This window comes from Peromyscus leucopus, chromosome 17 (genome assembly GCF_004664715.2).
Source record: "Peromyscus leucopus breed LL Stock chromosome 17, UCI_PerLeu_2.1, whole genome shotgun sequence".
Taxonomy (NCBI): Eukaryota; Metazoa; Chordata; class Mammalia; order Rodentia; family Cricetidae; genus Peromyscus; species Peromyscus leucopus.
In genome coordinates, this window is record NC_051077.1 from 33,821,453 (window position 1) to 33,837,202 (window position 15,750).

Genomic DNA, 15,750 nt, shown 5'->3' on the forward strand with positions numbered 1-15,750 from the left:
AATCTAGTTCAATGCTAACCACCTGGATTCCATGCAGATGACCTTTCAGCTCACTTGTGATATTGCAGAAGGCATTTGCAATTGTGTGCTTCCTTTACCTTCTTTGCGTGTGAGAGCTATGCTTCCCAGTGAACTATGACAGTGAAGGGATGGAAAGTTGTGTATTCTTCCAATGTGCTGGAAACAAAGAATTGCTTATGGGAATTCATCATCCTAGGAGACTAGCCAACTGACCACTGTAACTTGACAATGGAAAGAAAGATGTTATTCTGAAGAATCATTTTTCTCCTTTTTACTGAAAATAGATTATTTTCCCTAACATAGTATATTTTGAGTATGTTTTCTCATCCCTCTGTCCCTCCCAGTTCTTCCCTACCTCTACTCCCATCGAGATCCACTCTATTTCTGTCTCTTACTAGAAAACACATGGGCTTCTAAGAGATAATAATATAATATACTAAGATAAATAAAAAAGCCTGATGCATTGAATTCAACAAAACAAACAGAAGGAAAAGAGTTCAAGAGAAAGCACAAGAAATAGAGATCCACTCACTCACATGTGCAGAAATCACATAAAGGCTTTTAACTGGAAGTCATAATCTATGACAAGGACCAGATGCAGACCCCTGCAGGCCCTGTGCATGCCCTCTCAGTCTCTGTGAGTTCATATGAACTTGGATCATGTTCATGTAGAAGGCCTTATTTCCCTGGTGCCCTCAGTCCCTTTCGGCTCTTACACTCTTCCTGCCTCTTCCTTCAAGTTCCCTGGGCTTTGATGGGGGGGGGGGCAGGGGCTCTGTAGAGGCATCCTATTTAGGGCTGAGTGCTCCAAGGTCTTTTGCCCTCTGCATAATGTCTGTCTGTGGGTCTCTGTACTTGTTCCCATCTGCTGTAAGGAGGAAGCTGAAAAATCCTTTTATTGAGCTAGTAGTTAAGATGGTGGGTGATTTATATTTCCAATGTCACATGTATGTTCGACAGTTAGATACATGCTTTTAAGTTTTAAGCCTGGTGTGCCAAGGAATGTGCTAGACATTTTAAAATAGATAATCTCTAATCTTCCTCCAAACCTGGATACACAGGGTACATCGCCAGTGCTTAGACATACTTGACAGGAAGCAGCAAGCAAGCAGCAGAAAACATTTAGTAAATCCTATGTAGACTTCCTCCAATGCAACGGAGAGGCGTAAAATAAAATGATTATAATATGGTTTTTAAAAATGCATTCATTTTAGATGGGATCTTAGAATTAATGTATACATTTTTAGATGAATAAATTTTGTAGAACGTGGTTCCGGAAGAAGAATAGGCATGCTCTTAAATCAGGCTTCCAAATAACTATTTTTTCTAGTATGTCTATTATTAATGACATGGGTCAGAAAATACAAGTTATTTCCTCATGTATTTAATAGCAAACTGTAGCCCACAAATGACCTGGGTTATCTTGTGCACAGACAAGGAAGTGACCCACTAATCTTTCCAATGCAGTCATTTGTTTGTTGGATTTCATTCCTAAATGTCACTCCTCAAAGTTGCTATTTACTTTATTTGGCAGTTATGAGACGACGATTCCTTTCCCTTGTATGAACACATTTTTGAAAATTTTTTCCTGTAAATATCCCTGACGATGGTAATATACTGTCAGACTGGTAAAGAGGAGTTTTGTTTTGTTTTGTTTTAACCAGCCAGTTTAGTGTAATTGATAACAAAAATAAAAGAATCAATAAAACAATGAACAATTTTCTCATCTATGCAAATAATAATTTAATGATGTTTAAAGTAATCTGATTAAAGTGTGAACAACTAAATTAACTGTGAATGATAATTTATAAAGCAGTGCTGCCAAAAATAATTTTCAGTGTGTATGTGTGGATAAGATAGATACTAGATATAGAAGTCTCTTTCTGTCTCTGTCTCTTTCTATATACATATATATATGAATGTATGTATATGGGATGAAAAAGGCATGTAGGAATCCACATTGATTAAGACCTAGAGAGGCAGTAAACCATTAGAAAAGATAATTCTCACCTACATGATTTTCAAAGGGGAAGGAAGGCAGGAAACCCAGGCAGGCACATCCCAAAAGAACAGCTAAGTGGCCTAAACTGCTACATTTTACTCACCAATTTACTCACATTTTACTCTTGGAGGGGATGAAGAAGCCCCACCTCCTCCCACGAAGCCAGAAAGTGACTTCTGGAGGAGACCGATGGCAGTTTTCAGGTCAAACATTCAACCACTATAATCATAATGGACCCAACTTAGGAGAAATTAAAGTATAAGTAATACATACTTACAAAGGTATGAAATTAATTCTGTGTTAAGAGTGTGAAATTATCCAATTGTGGTCTATTAAATTCAACATAGATGTACCTAAATGACTAGATTAATAAAATAAAGGGAATTAGGGAGAATATTTAGAAATTTTATTAGCTATTTAAAAACAATAGAAGAGCGAGTCAAAAGTACCCTGTATTAAGAAGAATAATCATGGCAGAGTTAACTGCTAAATTATCTCTAATCTTAATTTGGGTATCCTCCTCTTTTGATCTAGCCATTAATTACAATGGGATTTTATGCCTATAGGTTGAAGTTTCTCTTTAGTTTACTTGCCCCCTTGAGGAGGAGAAATTATTATTATTATTATTATTATTATTATTATCATTATCATTATTATTATTTTGCCTTTTGATTTTTTTCAATTATGCTTACAGACTATAGTCCACAAATCTCTGGCCTGGAAATGGTAAAGATTGTTTTGTCAAAATTATGAATGGCTTTCTTTTTTTTTTTTCCTGGAATAAGAAAAGAATGCATGTTTTCTATGGGCAAGATGGAACTCAAATGTTTTGAGACCATCAGTCTCAGAGCCAGTTCAGCTTGTGCAGTCCTGGCAAAGGAACCCTGAGCCATTACCTGGCCATTCAGGTTTCATTTTCCTTTTGAGTTAGAGGAATATCTGACCGGCCAAACTCTGGCAGAATACCAACACAGTAAAAATGATGTGTTTATTAAATATCTATCAATTTCTCCATATACTAGCTTTCCCAATACTTTCTCTCTTTCTCTCTCTCAATCTCTCTTTCATACTCCTCTCTCTCTCTCTCTCTCTCTCTCTCTCTCTCTCTCTCTCTCACTCACACACACACACACACAAATCTATTGGCTGTATTGTTAATCCTTGCTTTAATCATTTTCTTTTTTTTTTAGTTGTACTTATTTGTATGATTGTTTTGCTACACATATATTAGTATAACCTGTGTCCTTGGTGCCCAAGGAGGTCAGAAAAGCATGTTAGATCCCCTGGAACTGGAGTTATTGATGGTTGTGAACCTTCATGTGGGTGCTGGGAATTGAACCTGGGTCCTTTACAAGAGCAACAAATGCCCTTAACCCCTGAGCCATCTCTTGAGCCCCTTTATTCATTTTTTTATAGCTGAAAATTTTACAAACCTATTCCTCACCATCATTTAGCTATATCCAATTGCATTTCTGTCCATCTTAAAATTATAACATTCAAAAGTTTTTCTGTTTGGTGCATAAGCCTCCCAATTATTCATCTCTGTCAACTGAAGGTTTCCATTTCATAATGTTTTCATTTTTACGACTGTAGCATGACTCCTACTATAGATGTCATTGCTAATAAACTCCAACTTCCTTTTGGTTTTACATTTACCAGCCATTTCTGGCTTATCCTGCTGGTTTCAAACAAAAATTAAAGTTTTATTTTAAATTGAGTCTTTATAAGCAGTTGGATATGATCTTTTATCTCAGTTTGTAGTCTTTGCATCCCAACTTGAAAATTCATTTTCATTATTGTGGTACACTTGATTTGCTCACACTCCTACACCGAATAGACTATTTAATATTATATAGCACCTATCTTTTCCATGTTAAATTCTTATTTTAACTGGGTTCATCGACTTGTTTTCATTCTTTTTGACCTTTCCATTTACAAGCCATCCAGCGGCTTTTAAGTGTCAAACTATATTTTAAAGTTTCAGGTAAAGGAACTTCTTTCAAACAAGCAGATAAATCATTTAAACAATTTTTGGAAGTTGTAAAAGATTTGTTAAACAATGCAGGGTTAGTGTTTATTTTTTAAATGTGTTTCCTAAATAATGGAAACTTGGTGGTAACGAACATCCAGTTTAAAAAAAACAAAACAAAAACACTTCTATAAGGGAGAAATTCCAGATGATGGTAAAAACGAAAGGAAGAACAACTTCATTTCACTAAAAACAATCTCTCTGTGAGGACGGATTACAGTGATGGGTTTTCTGACGCCATCAGAACCTGGCCTTTCTGATCACACTCAAGGGAGGCAGAGAGGCTGTCAAATATTTACCAACCTGCTCTTAGCTCCAAGTTGAGTCTATAAAAACCATAATGACTCTTTTATTTATTAATCTATTCTGTTCCATAAGGTGCAGTTAGCCAGTATACACACCACCTTAACATAGATTAGAAAGTTCATTAGCAGGCTCTTTGGAAAAACTCAACTTCTGTCCTTCCAGCCCTCAGCTTCTAGTTTAATTAATACCTTTGGACCAGGGAACAAAACTAGTTCGCGACCTAATGACTTTTGCCTGCACCCCTTTTCACATTCTGTGGAGGCGGCGTGATTTTCAAATCAAATACATTTAAAAAGTTAATGCCTAAGTGGCTAAAGTTTCTGGTTTAATAAGCAAAGAAGTCCTGTCTCCCTCTACTTCAAAGATTCCCAGAAACTTTTAAACATCTGCACACTGCTGGGCCATCCATCCCTCATCCAATACAAGTCCCCAAAGGAGCTCACAAGGGAGGCAAATGAATGCAACTGACTCTCACTAAGCATTTTTATTCAATTCCATCCATTGTCATATTCCTGAGACCACTGAGAAGTGAGGTGGGGGAGAGAAATAGCAAGAACCGGTAGCGAGCTGTCTGTCAGGGGTGTAGTTTGTCACCGTTCCACAGACAAAAGGCAGGCTGTCATAATAAACAGCATTTATTCCCTTCACATTCGTGGCTTAGGGCTGGAGAAGGGGAGGTGTCACTGGCTGTAATTGTAGAACACATAAATAATAATAGTCGCTTGCAAATCATTGATCAAAGTAAACAGAAGGAGTTGGCAGTGAAGAAAGCCAGAGAATAGATGTTTCCAGCACAAGCTAATTTACTACCCTTTTAAAAAAATATGTTCTTTACCCTAGCAGTAAACGTTGAATGATTTTATTTGCCTCTTCAGCTGCAGGTAGAGAAGATGAAACTTCTAAATCATAGGGCATGTGAATTATTTGGGGGCATGCAAGTACATTCAGGTTATTTTTCATTTAAGAAGGAGTTTATAAATTAATAGCCATTGTTTTTTACTAACTGGATATAAGGAGGAACTTTTTGTGACTCTAAATACCACTATGTGAAGCACGCAGACTTGTTGGAGCTCATAGTAATGCATTACGAGGTCATTTAGATGAGCTTTCTTAGAGATCAAAATTGGTTTTAGGATCTGAAAAGAATGCCTAGTGTTGATCACACCTATATAATGTGACCTCAGCAGAGTTATGGCACCTTGGACCCCAGAGAATGCAGATGTGAATCCCACCCTCTCTTTTGGACTCCCTCAAACATGTCAAATATGACACAATGCTCAAATTGAGGACACTGTCATCAGTGACACCATCGGCAGCCTCCTCTGCCTTGCAACCCACAGAAGCTCTATGGGAGAATTCCCACAGGATGACAGAGACTGAGACACTCTTCCCATGTTGTTACAGCATGGAGAGGTTTCTCATTTGCTGCTGGTGATAAGTGTCTATTGTGGCTTCTAATAAAAACGTGTGAAGCCACATGGGTGCAAAGTAATTTTTTTTTTCAACTCTTCAAGAAACTGGCGACAATGCTAAGTTCACTGTTTGAGCTCTGGGTGTGAAGTATTTCACCCTATCCGTGATGGCAGGTTTCCATCTGAGCTGTAACCTAGACTTACAAGCCACATAATTGGAACTAGATTTCACACGAGGTCAAGGTCTCTTCCTATGGATTGCATACGATTATTCTAAATACAAGACACAGTGAATGGCATATGCACCCCATGTGAGTGCTAGCAATCTCTGGATGTTCAAACACACGGACGTTGCTGTGTGGTGGTGGCACGCTGACGAGACCCAGAGCTTGGGAAGGTCTAGGCAGCCACGCGTCTGGATCGCAGAAGGGAGAACACCTCAAGCTTTGCGCCAACACGTTTTAGCCGTCAGCAGCCAGGCTATAAACTTCGCTGGTTGTTGTCCCTAACGTTTGCTTTGGTGCAACAGTTTTGACAGTTACGCAGCTCACAGCAAACTGCCATCGGAGTTTGTTCTGCTTGGCTGCCACTTGGCTGTCACAGCCTGTCACGAAGCAGAAAGGCTCTAAAATCCTAACCCCATCCGACAGAGTTTAATCATTCCTATTACTCCCGATGCCTTCACCGGCCACCTTGAAGCACACAGGGTACAATTCTGCCCTGCCAGACACACCTGCCTTGTAAGCTTTAGTGGTTTCCGTGTTCTGAAAAGCGATGTGATCAGCTTTGCTGTCTTGAGGAGGAAAAAAAAAACGGGGGCAGGGGGAAGGGAGATAAATTCAACTATTTATTAAATGAGTATTATTGAAATCAGTCTGGTATGAGTGAGACCACGTGAGCAGCCGTCTTCCCTCTGTAAGCCGCAGTTGCCTTTCTGGGCATCGGTACTCCTGGGCAAGAAGGGAGGTGACATTTTTCTTTGTTCCATGGGAGTGGTGGAAGAGAACAAGCTATCTCTCGATTATGGGAGACAAGAAGGCCATGATGTCTGCAGCTGCTGTCTCCCATCACCCAGTGACGGGTAGCTTTATGTCCATTTACCTAACATTTCCTGTCCCATTTCTTGATCGGTGGTCAACTCCTCCGGCATAGAGGTGCTCTCTGAAGACACCTAGAGTTTTGTGTGTCATCACAGATCTCCAAGAAAGGGATGTAGTTTACAAGTGATGAGGTGATAGGGCACCAGAGATCATATAATTGGATTATGTTTTACTTTTAAAAATAAGAGCAGCAGTCAGGGGCAAATATTCCCAAGACCAGGAAAGACACTTGGGAGTGTTATAAATGCTGCTAGGATTGAGCCCAGGAAAACCCACCAACCTATGATTGGCCATTTGTTTTTGGCAGGTAATTGCCTCTCCTCATTTCAGTGTACTGACATCGGGAAGGCAGAAAAAACATGGTTGAGGACAAAGTACAGAATTCTGTGTGCTGAGGCCATGGCCATAGCCACTGTGGTATTTCCTTAAATTCATGTTAGAGCTCAAAATTGCTTGATTTGGGCTACATGCAGCATGTTAGCATTTAATTTAATGAATTGCTTTCTAATTTCAACTTTCTGTTCAGATTTAAGCCATTCTAGCACAGTGTACACACTCTACTTTCTAAGTAGTTGACTCAAACGTCTTAGTTTATCAATGATGTGGTTGACGTGATTAGAACAATCTGAATTATTTTCCCAGAATATATTATACCAAGAAAATAATTTATTCATTTTAGTTTTCCACTCAAAATAAAAAAGACTATACCAGAGGAAAGAATCTTTACAATACTTTGAAAAGCTCATAAAGGTCACAATCAACTTCATAACTTGCAAGTTGCTAAATTGTGGAATTTTAGGACACAAGACTAAGAAAAACTTTCCTCCCCTTTAGTTATCCCTGGAATAAAAGGCACTATGTACAGTCTTGTGTCTTGGGTATGTGGACTTCTAATTTACAGTTCCTTTAGCACTAGAACTTCCTGAGCAAATGATGCTGGGTTGAACCTAGGATCTTAAATACAATAAACAAGGGAGAACTCATTGGCAGCCAGCAGGCAGCAGGCAGCTTTGCACTTGACAGCTGATTTTCTCATAACTTAACAAAGCATGAAAAGGTAGCAAGACCTGTGGGCAGAGGGAACCTTGGACCCACACAGTAACATCAGTATACTTGTCTCAGGTTGCAGATTATATTAGTCAAAAGTGAGTACAAATAATGGAATAGAAATGGTATTTAAACGGATTACTCTTGGACCCTGAGGGTCACTTTAGAATGTCCAGTTCTACAGTGAGAGTCTTGGCTGTGGCCATGTGAGTCTGGCATCTCAATTCTCGAGAATATAATCCCACTGATGTCTGCTCACCTCCCAGTCACAATGACTGTGGCCCATCCACACTAGATTAGTAATCATACTTATGTAAGTGGGGTAATATACCAATCAACTGTCCTATATTAATGTCCTTCCTATTGAAGTGTCCTTCCTTTGCCTTTTGAAATTTCATCTATTTTTGGAAGACACATTCCACCATGTTTTTTATCCAAGAAATATCTTCATCTTCCAATCTAATATTTTCTCTTTATTGGAACATCAAAATCATGTATTGTGTACTTCCTTTTAAAAATATATACTTTATATTTGTTCCCACTCTATTTAACATAAATAGCTTGATTATCTTATGTGTCATTGGCACCTAGAACACAGAGCCAGCAAGCAGAAAGCCCTATTAATGTGATACATCTTATTCATTATTATTTCTCTGATGCTAAAACTATTACAGATAACTTCAACATTGTCTTTGTTACATACACCACTGTAATAATTGGTCTTTTTATCTGATTGGATTTTTGTGATCAGTAAGATGATTTAGAACTTAAAAGGTAGTTTAAATATCTACCAACATATATTTATTGATATGTATTTATTACAGAGTATTTTTAAGTTGTGCTTGGTATCATGTGATCCTAAATATTTGGGATACTAAGGCAGGAAAATGTATTACCAGTTCAAGGCCTGCCTGGGCTACAAAGTGAGTTCAAGGCCAATTTGGACATCTTAATGAGACTTCATATCAAAATAAAAAGTAATATATATATATATATATATATATATATATATATATATATCAATGTGGACCACTTGCTTATTATCTGTGAGGTCATAGGTTACACCCCCAGTACCACAGAATAAATAAGTCAATAAAGATAGGGTTTTTCAAGGAACATACTTCTCAATTGTATGCAGCTGATTCTTCACATTGCTTTAGTACCTAAATGAACTTCCAACTTCTATTAACTAGAAATCAATCTCCAGTGTTGCCTGCTGGCTGAGAAATCCCAGCCCATCATTTTGATGTTCACACAGTTACTCGGAGCCTCCTTTGTACCTAGTGTCCTGTGTTGGTATGACAAGCAGGGAAGTCTCTAAGCCACTCTGCCATCTGCTTGTTCAAAGTAAGAAAACAAACAAGATACACACAAATAATAATCAGTGCCTACAGCATTTCTTTGGGGAACTCAAATGGTATAATATGTTAACCATTGTGACCCAAAGTATCCTTTCAATACACTCTCTATGCTGGCGATTGCAATGGAAGTCAGTTTGAGTCATCAGCAGTCTCCATTTGAGTTCCCCAGCCCAAGTCCTACATCAACCTTTTCAAATGTTTTCATATACTGCACTCACGGTAGATCCATCTTTTTTTTTTCTTTTCTGTAACACAACTGTGGGTATTATCCAAAAATAGCTGACTGTTAACTAGACAACTAGCCAGATCTATAGTGCTCCATGTGGACTCTGGCTGGTACATCTCCATCTGCACAGCCTGCTGCCTACCTGTTTTGAGTTATGGAGAGTAGGGAGGGGGACGCAATAGACAAGGGTGCAGCAGTGTAGGCGGCACAGCTCATGATCTAGTGAGGGAGACATTTTTCTCTTTTATGCTTTGAGGGTAGCTGATGATATGGGACCCCGACCAACCTCTTCCCTTGAACAGTATTTCCGCATGAAGAACACCTGACCCAGAGTTCTCTGAGTACCAGGTGTAGATCTGATTGCCTTCAGGTGTCTTGATGTTATTTGTACACATGGATTTTTAGTTCTTTCCTGCTTTTGTGCCTGCTTTTTTTTCATAGACTTCAAAACTTGAATGCTTTTTTTTAAAAATTTTGTTTCATTAAATAGTATATTCACTAAGCCAATAAAAGGTTCACAGATGAGCTGTATTCAGATTTTTCTCTGTCTGACATTAGGTTTTTAGCCAGTAACACCAACTCACTGTAGTATGAGTAGCTGGAGGGCCAGGTCTGAATTCTCTCCAGGAGATGGATGGTATCTCCACTTATTTCATTGCCACTGAGCTATTTTTAGTTGGCTATGTTTTTTCCATTATTCTTTCTTCTCTTCCCACCTTGCTCACAGTATATGCCCTATTTAAAAAAAACTAATTTGCTTTTATATTTCAGAACCCAAGTTAGAAATTTCCAGTGAATGGACTTCATGATGCTGTTTCCTGTTCCGTGCTCTCTCTGAAAGCAGAGATTTGAGAAAATGTAAAGGTAGGGCTGTGTCGTTAATGATTATTTTTTTTTCTAAAAAAATATAAAATCTTATTTATTTTTATTTTATGTGTATGATTGTTTGTTTGCCTATACTACGCATGTTCACCATGTGCATGACAGTGACCACTGAGTCCAGAGGAACGTGTCAGCTCCCCTGGAATGCTGGAATGGGAGTTACAAGGGATGGTGCACTATCTGTTGTGGGTACTTGACTCTGAACCTACAAGTGGCTGTGTGCTATCTGTGCTAGTTACTGGATGCTGAACCTGGAGCCTCTGGAAAACCAGTAACCACTCTTAAGCTTCTGAGCCATCTCTACAGCCTCCTTGTTACCCCAAAGTAGAAAATGACAGTCTCTGTTGTGCATGACAATACATATCACCTTCTCTAATTTGTCCTTGATTGACACATGCATTCCACTTTAAATCCAAGTAGCAACAAGGTATTTCAAGAAGTTCTATTATAAAAGTCCTTGGGAGAAATTACAGCTGGTGTCCTTTCCAATACAGTGCTTTGGTGCAGCGAATCCTATTTGAGGGTCAGCCTGAGACGGTATCAAAACAACTGGGCATATGGGAAAGAAATTAGGAGTGGGAGTCAAGGTTGATGTTCAAGTGAGGATTCTCAAAATAGCCCATTTGACAAAGACTGAGATAATAAGCAATAAAATGATCTTCAGAAAGAATATTTAGGAGTCAGGATGATAGATGACAAAGACATGTAGTCTCACCTACTGGAAGGCAGTATATGCCCAGACACATGCAGCTGAATTTGGACAACGTCTGTCTGTCTTCTTTTCTGTATTCTTAACTTACAGGTTGGTCTTTTCCTCCCTGGCCATGCAGAGGTCATGGTGGAAATACTCAATCAATACCCCCAACACACATATAGGCTATGCCTGGAGTGGAATTAATCCCCGGCGAAGGAAGGGCCTGCTCCAGCTACATCTGTGATCCTGGAATCTTTTCTGCAGAGATGAAAGTTGGCTCAGGGTTGGATGAAGTCACTGCTTCTGCCCAGCACTGCGGGACTGTCTTTTCATTGCCACGATTCACTGTAACTCCCAGTGGAGATGTGTAGCTGGTAGTGGAGCAGAGGAAGGTGCCTAGCCACGGCGTGGTGCGGAGGTCCCCAGAATGGACAATGGCCAGCAACTAACAGTCCTAGACTAAATGGATCCACTATCTCTGCTAAGAGATGAATAACTGAAAATGGAGTTCTATTTCTTTGAACTTTGGAGGGATTCTCTTTATCACCGAAGACACAAATATTAATCCAGATGGATAAAATAATGGTCCTGGAATAGATTGAAAGGCATATTGGAGGGAATGGGGTATTTCTACAGCCTTTTAAAAATTACCTTGTCCATGGTCATTTGATCTGTATATTAAGCAACCTCAGTTGTTACACTTACAAAGAGAGGTCAAATTTGATGATAAAGTACATTAACTTAAAAGAAACAGCGTGAAAATGTGAACTATCACATGACGTTCATTTCGCAATAGTCACAAAAGAAGCCGAACTTGTTAATACATCAACCATTCTAAATGTATACAATATTGGTAATAAAAGCACAAAAATATAATAACTTAAAAAAGAAATCCTCCTTTTGAAACACTGCTTGCCACAGTGTTCTGCAGATGAAAAGCAAGTAGGGACCTTTTTTTTATGTTTTTATTATTATAGTCACAGGTTTGCCCTCAAACGTTTTCTTTTGAGTGGGCAGAAATGAGTTTCCTCTTTTAAAAAGGTGCTATTTCAAACAATGTGTTTTCCTGTGATAAGAGATCTGTTTTAATGTCCTTACAAAAAGAGACCTTCAAAATGGTATGTAGCAGAGTAAGGTAGGAGACTTAGCAAATCACACTGATTCCAGAAGGACCCCCAAATTCTGTAAAATTGCTCCACCCCTTGCCAAGTTCTCTCAGGGATGTGTACTATTATTCCCCTCAAGATTTATGTCAGATTTATTTGTTAGATAGTCCTGCTTTATGAAGCAAAACAGCTCAAAGGGAGTCATTTAAATTTTCTCCAGTTAGTAACCATCATCTTTTTTGATCACAGGGAAGAAAAGACAAGTCAGTGTATCCTCTGCCTAGAAATCTAATAATCAATTATTAGGTTAACTTTAGTGCATTTTCTTACTCTGTTTTCTCACACAGGTAAATGCTAATGTCCAGGATCTTATATTATTATACTAGGCATCCTCTATTTTAGAATTTAAGAAATATGTTTAACAGATACTTTTAATTTAGCCAAATGATTTGAAGAATATTCTAGAATTATTTTGCAATGCTCTAGATTTAAGTTGTAGTGTAATAATTTTATCATGATATAGGAAACAGCATCTGGTTCTTGGCCTCTTGTCTAACACTATACTAGACAAGAATTATTATTCCATAATTCACACCCTGCCATGTCTTATTGCTTAATTAAAGCACAACCTTCCTTTTCATGACAAGCAATTGGACTGTTAACATTATAGATGATTACCCAACCTAACATATTTTATTTTTACAGCCTCCTCTTTTCATGTACACAGGATGCTCCATCTCAGGTACATCTACCTCTGAAAACATGAAAAATCTGTTTCCTTAGTTACCTTCTGGCTACTGTACAAACCGCCACTAGCAAAATTGTGGAGGCAATACGTGTTAGGAATTTGTAATTTAGATACAAAAACAGTAGCCCAATATCTCAAAGCAAATAGTATGTGTTGGCAATTGAGAGTTTAATATATATATATATATATTTGCTATCAGCCAGATTAACAATAAGAAAAATACATACATGCATGTGCTTGTAAAATAAATGTAAATAAATGCATAGGTCACACACAGGAAAACCTGAGAAGTCCACTGAGGATCTCATCATAGAATAAGTAAATGAGCAGCTGGAGAAATGGCCCAGGACTTAAGAACACTTGCAGATTTTTCACTGAACCTAGATAGGTTCCTAGCATCCACTTGAGGTGGTTCACAAACAACTGCCTGTAATTTTAGCCCCGCAGGATCTGATGCCCTCTCCTGGCCTTCATGAGTACATGTCTCCCCCGCCCCACTCATCTTGCCCCTTCCCCCATGGCCTACCTGTAGACACACACAAGTGTAAATAAATAAAAAATAAGTCTTTAAAAAAGAGAAGAATAAGTAGATGATAAAATCTAGCCCATATTTGGCTTTCAACATTTTTTTGTTTCTATTTGTTTGTTCCAGTGATAGGAATTTGAACCCAGAAACTTCACATGGTGGAAGGCAAATACCATGGAGATATGACCTCAACATTCTATCTGTATTTGTATAAGTATGCTATACAGTTCAAACACATTGAACTCCCTTAAATTCACCTATGAATTTACTAATAATTTAATTCAAGTTTAATGTGATACTACACTTTCCAAGTTAACACATTTTCAAATAAGGCTAGAACAATCCTTGAGAAAGAGAGAAGGGAAGAAATCAACGAAGAATTTCTAATTTCATTAAATAACAAAAACAGATCACCACGGTATAGGAATCAAAATAATTTGATTCTACAGCAGACTTGATGAGGGAAGGTCAAAGTTCAGTGTGAGTCTAGACATGAATATGGACATGTCCATTGTGATGTTTGCTTTCAGTTCCCAATTGGACACCTAACAGACCAACATGGACTTATGCCAGCATGTTCCTAATAGTCTTCTCTATGTATATTTTTATATAAAATATATTATCTTTCCTTCTCAACTATTCTGGATTATTAAAATAACTCCCTGACAAGCATTCTTTTCCGCCTCTCCTCCTCTTTTTTACAGGCTCACGATGACAACCAGGAACTACCTTTGAGAGAAGGGAGGACCAGCAGGAGAGTAGAAGGAAGAATGCAGATGAGTGGGACAGGAGAAGAAGAACAAATATAATAGTGTAGATGCACACAAAGGTCACAGTGAAACACTTATCTGGGTATCTCAACAGAGTTGATTTAAAATACACATCAGTTCATATCTGCCCTCAAATCCCCTGATCACTCATATCCCCAAAACGTCATTTATAAGCATCCCATCTCTGCAGACTAGGAACTGTGGCAGTGGTGTGGTGATCTGACTGACTGTCTCTTCCTGGCCTGCCATGCTAAGGAGAATTCCACGTGCTGTCCTGTCCACTAGGATCAGAAATCTTCCACAGATGGCTACAGGGCTCCTTCCTCAACCTCATTTAAGTCTTACCTCAAACATCACTTTCTTATTTACCTGCAATCACTTTTTCTGTTTCACTTTTTCATTTGTACTTATCAGCATATTCCATCTGTACACATGTGCACACACACATTTATTTACTGTGTTTTGATCTGTTCCTCCCCACAAGAAGGTCAACCACACCAAGGACTAGAAAATTATTTTATTTTATAATCTAGTTCAATTAATATTGAAATCTCACTAATATTTGTTTGCAAATGCATACATGACACACAGATATTTAAGGGGATATAAATTTCTATGGAAAAATTAAGAAATTAAAACTGGTATCTCTATTGAAGAAAAGAAACTTTTGTGAGTATCTGTGTTGTTTTTCTAACCATGAAAATCATTTCATTTCACAAGTCAAAATGATAAAAGCAGGCAATGGTAAAAATAGGTTATTATGGAATATTTGTTGCTTTTTCCTGTATATGTTTTTTTAAAATTGTTAACAAATATTTAAAAATGAATCCACACACTTTAAAAATTACAGTCAAGTAATGAGCCCAGATATCAAACAGTAATAGTACATTAATAAATTGCTCATATGAGTGGCTCCACATCTGAAGGATCGTATGAATTCTAAGGGAAAAAGCAGAATAACTAAGAAAACACCAGAGCACCAAGCACAGGGTAAGTGTTCTGTTTGGAAGTTCAGGGAAGAGTCTATAGAGGTTTCCTTGTATTGTGTGTGTGTCTAGAGAAGCTCAATGCATGTCTCCCTATGTTCACTGTGTGACCATGACATAATGCAGTGGTTAGGAACATAGATGTGGTGGTCCATGTTCTAAAACAGAAGAGCACAAGAGCTTATTTTATTAGCTTGAGTGATAGGCTATTACGTTAATGGTTTCATTTGAGGCAAGGTGGCCCCTGCTCTTCATAGTGCTGACTGGGCTTCATTTGGTAATGACTTATAGCTTTCTGTCAGACATCAGCACTGTAATTACCCAGCACAGAGGAAGAAAAAGTTAATACCCGTGGAGTACATTTTATATACTTTTATACAAGGGTATCATCAACATGGTATTGCGAAAGTACCTTAAGTTTACTGTTAGCTAAATTAAAATTAATTGAATTCAAATAGAATTATCTGCCAATGTTAGGAACATATGGCTACTTTTTCTCCTAATAAATATTTCTACAGATCTGAGACTAATGGG

At 38.1% G+C, this 15,750-nt stretch overlaps 1 long non-coding RNA gene across 1 annotated transcript; it reads left to right on the forward strand.

Annotated features, from left to right (window-relative positions):
- The first annotated feature begins 6,232 nt into the window (after window positions 1-6,232).
- Window positions 6,233-14,894, forward strand: LOC119089223. The gene is made up of 3 exons (XR_005093097.1): window positions 6,233-6,510; window positions 10,276-10,368; window positions 14,165-14,894. It is a non-coding gene; the product is annotated as an uncharacterized LOC119089223 (long non-coding RNA).
- The last annotated feature ends 856 nt before the right edge of the window (window positions 14,895-15,750 follow it).